Below are 4,741 nucleotides of genomic sequence, written 5' to 3' on the forward strand. Positions count from 1 at the left end.
GTGGGGAATTATCTGGAAACTAGGGCATAAGGGAACTTCCTGGTATGATGGTAATGCTGTATATATTGATAGGATTGCAGGCTACACAGATGTATGCATTTTCCAAAACTCATGTATTGTACATTTCAGGTTTGTGCATTTCACCTTATGTGAATTTAATCAAAAATAAAAAAATTTGAACTAAAAATAAAATAGGCTCAATGTTACTTTAACAGAGGAATGTTTCTCAGGTGAAAATAGATCACATTATCTTCAGAAGAAGAAAAAAATTAAATATTTCACAATGATAAGGTATGTTTACTCTTAGATAAATTCAGGTAGAACCTTCTGTGCCCCCAACTCCACCCCAAGAAGAGATCTTCCCAAGGATGGGTGGGGTGGACCATCAGATGTGAAGAATTTGAAGAGGGAAGCTTCTGGAAAAAGGAAAGATAAGCAGATCAAGTCAGGGAATGAGGCAGCTACCATGAGGGACTAGAAGGTGAGGCCCCTTCGTATGGTGCCTGGGAACAAGTTAGCCAGAAAAGCCCCAACTCCCAGCAATCAGGCTCTGTGCTATTTGGGGATGCTTCACTGAATCCTTGAGTAAAAGAAATGCTCGCCCCTCCCTCGGAGTTTCCTGAGGCTTGGTTCTGGGGAGGATTGACCTGGGGTACTCAAGAGCAGGCATGCTCTCTGACAAGAGGGCACTTTGTAGGTTCACAGAAAGAAAGACCAAGACCCCAAACTTGAGAGCATAGCAGTGGCATGAAATTCTCTGCTCTTTCCCTCAGCGGGTCTCCTGGGAACAACCCCCGACCCCGACCCCCTCAAACATGACCACAAAAGAAGGGTACCTCCTACATGAGCTAATATTTATGCCTGCTACCAGCGAGGGCGAAGGGAGTTGAGGGTGTGATTATGAAAGAAACTAGATTAGTTCTAGACAAAGTAAGAAATTCCATTTTCTCTGCAAATCCAGGGAGAAGCGTGAGTTAAGTTTTGTGAACCTACAGCATATGTTTCAGTCACATTACTTATTCAGGCTACAGATTTCTTGATGTACATATGGTTCTTCTGATCTTTTGAAATAATTTCATAAGACCCCGGAGAGCACAAGTTGGAAACATCAGGGCTAGCATGAAGGGTGTTTATTGGGAGGAAGTGAGAAATGAAGCCAAGGAGGCAGATTTTGAAAACTACCTCTTGTGCCATACCAAAAATTCAGAGGAGAGCCAAGAAATGTACAAAGGTATAAAATGTCCAAAGAAGAAAGGAGTGAAGGAAGAGAAGGTTTTTAAGCAAGGGAGTGATAGAATCAGATCTGGGTTTTGGAAAGATGATGCTGGCAGTATCTGAACAGTGAATTTAAAGAGAAAGAGATTCGCAGACAGGGAGCCGAGTTAGGAGGCGACAGTCATTATTCAGGCAAGAGATGCCCTAAACTAACGCGGTGACAGTGGGAAAAAGTAAAATCTTATGTATTACTTTTATTTCCCCTATCCTACCCTTTACTTTGACCACCTCTGTGGTCACCATTTCTACACAAACTTCAGCTAGCTCTGGGCAGGTGCAAACGGAGGGTGCATCCCCCCAGCCACAGGCTATGTCCGCCATGCTTCTCAACCAGAGTCTCCTCTGATGTTGCTGCATGGAACGCCCCAAGAACCCACTCTTCAGCCTTTCACAAACAATCCAGAAATATGAAGGTATTAACGCTCAGGGGGGCCTGCTTAAATGATGCTGCGTGGGCGTCTCCCGTGTGGACTGTTCTGAGATGCATGTCATAAGTCTCCACAAAACATCTTGCAGGACCAAGACCCCATGGCAGTGACCAGCTCAGGACCACAACCTTGACTGTCCTCCTGTTCCTTCCAGCTGCTCTTCCCTCTTCCTTTCGTGGCTCGCTGGGTCCACCGTCAAACACACCTCCATAAACAGGTCTTACATTTAGTTTTGTTCTTGGTGGAACCCAGGCTACAGCAGGTAGTCACAGAACCTGATAACTCGCACCATGGTGGGCTCCAGGAAAGGAAAAGATTCTACAGTGGCTGAGGTTTCCACTGTGGATGAAGGAACTGGCATGTGTTGGGGCTACTTGATGTGACTGTGTCCATCCCTGACACACACACACTCACACAGACAATTCCCTTTGCACTTTATGTGGCTAGAATCCGGCTCCTGGTTTGTGAGTAGCTGGCTCCCTGTAGCTCTGACTACCTCAGGACTGTTCGCTTTCTTCTTTCATGTATATGTTGTTTCATTTCTATGTTGTCTTCTCTCCTCCTCTCCCTCCTCCCTCGGTTCCCTTTTTCCCCTCATGTATTTCTTTTTCATTCACATCACACAGTCCCTTTCCATGTCCTGAGGTAAAATTCTTTTCTAAAAGTTTTTATTGAAAGATAGTCGATTCACAATGTTGCGATCGTTTCAGATGTACAGCAAAGTGATTCAGTTATACATACATATAAATATATACATTCTTTTTTAAATAAATTTTTTATAATTCTCTTCCATTATAATAGGTTATTACAAGATATTGAGTATAGCTCCCTGTGCTATACAGTAGGTCCTTATTGATTATCTGTTTTATGTAGTAGTAGTGTATATATTTTAATCCTGAACTAACAGAGCTAAATTTACATAGAGAACCAATAAGTAAATTTGTATTCAAGATAGGAAGGCAAGAATAAAGTTAACCCATCACTTCACAGGGTGATTTGCTAGCAGGGTGGTCTGGTGATTTGGGGTCTCCTGGGTACCCTACCTGGGTTCTCGTGAAAGGCAACCACGACCGGGTTTGTTCCTCCACCCACTGGGTGTGGAGGATGCCTCTCTGTACAGGTGGGGCAAGGAGGCAGCCTCTTCCATCAGAGGCCCAGTGCAGGGTTGTACCAGGGTTGGGGGCAGGGCTGCCTCAGTGGTTGAGTTTGTCTGTTACCAAGCCAGGTTGCAATGAGACTCTTTCACATTATAAAGTCACAGTGACAAAAATGTGAGTATGGAAACATGACCATTCAACAAATCTTTACTGAGCAATACTTCCTTACTCTACCTAATTAGACCCATTGGAATAAAATCCCAGACATTTTTCGTGATGCAGAGAACCTGTTTTTTTTTTTTTACAACCCATACCCCAGAACCTGGAGTAAGACAAATGAAAGTGAAGCCCTGTCCTCTATGTATAAGTCTCCAGACGCTTACAAGCGACAATAAAACATCACCACCACGCCACCCCAGCCCTGCAGCCGTACACCCACCCCTTACTCCCTCTGATCCAGGTTACAGAAGTCCAGTGCCTTTCTTATAATCTACAGAATGCATAGCAAAAGAGGTTGCTATGTTAAGACCCAGACTGGAAAAAATTTTTTCCTGTCTTTGTAGCAAGCTATCATTTTTCATTTCCTTCTAAGTCAGACACCACCTCTGAGATTTGCCTCTTTTCATTGATGTCAGCAGGAACTGACCTCTTGTCAAGCTGTCCTGGATCCCTACCGTCAGTTCGCCTTTGACCAGAAATATCTATATAAGCAGAGAGAGAATGAGGGCATTTATCTCTTTAAAAAAATTCCATGTTCTGTGTTTAAGGTCAGTTTCCCAAAGATTCACTTGAGGAGCTGGGGTGGAGGTGTTGGGACAACTTGCCAAAGGACCTGGGTCAAAAGCAGCCAGATGAGATGCCATTTTTTTCACATGCCAACAGTGACAAAGAGATTTGTTTATGCCTTGTCATGACTGGACAACCCAAATACCATCAAGCCTGTATCAGCAGTTGGGTCTGGGTTTTGTCATTGTCAGTCCCTGTGGTATTCAGAAGAGATGCTGGCTCAGGAGGGCCAGCAGAGTTTAATTTCCAAATGCATCTGAAATCCTTTAAGCCTTTTGTTGGAGCCATTGCAAAATCATAGTGGCAATAAGCCTTTTTTTTTTTTTCTTTTTCCCTTCAGTGGTTGCATCACAGTCACCAAGACAAGCACAACTGACTCTTTCTCCAGAGAGACGTTGGCATCTGTGGTCCAAAGGTTAAGTATGCTGGGGCCTGGCTGGGTGAATTGCCTTTCATTTGAGACTCCAAGTTGAGTGCAGGCTGAGCTCAGCGGCCCGCTGGGGAGTGAGAAGCAATTGCTGGCTGCTCTTTCTCCAGGGAAGGAGAGCAGCATATGGTGTTCTGTGTGCGACACAAACGGTTAATGTCCACAGCTTTTCTGTAGTTTCAGCAACTCTGGGATTAGAAGGGGCAGGTTCTTTACAATCCCCTCCAATTTCTCTGTTACTTTCCAAGCCTCTGCTTTTGTCCTGCTGATTCTCTTTCAGCGGCTTTGTTTTGCTGGGAGGTAAACACTTGGCTTGGGATTGAGGGGGATTTAGCTGCTTTGATTTTTTTTTTTTTTTTTTTTGCTGCTTATACCCGAGTCGCTGGAACAGTGATTTCAAATCTTGAGATAGTCTTAAGTGTTTCTATCCTACAGGTGTACGCAAACACCACACACACACACACACACACACACACACACACTCACACCCTTCCATATAATGTTTATTAATGATTGTGAAACTATATTGGTCCATATGGACTAAGGATCAGCTGGAACAAAGACAAAATATTTGACAGATTTGGAGGTGAGGGGAAGGAAGAGGGAGGGAGAAAGGGATGGAGGGAAGGAAGGAAAAAGAGAGAAACTAATAATAATACTAGCTGCCATTTATTGGGAACTTTCTATGCACTGGGCACACTGCTAAGTATTTTACATGCATTCGTTCA

Source organism: Phocoena phocoena, chromosome 8, assembly GCF_963924675.1.
Source record: "Phocoena phocoena chromosome 8, mPhoPho1.1, whole genome shotgun sequence".
In the NCBI taxonomy this organism is placed as follows: Eukaryota; Metazoa; Chordata; class Mammalia; order Artiodactyla; family Phocoenidae; genus Phocoena; species Phocoena phocoena.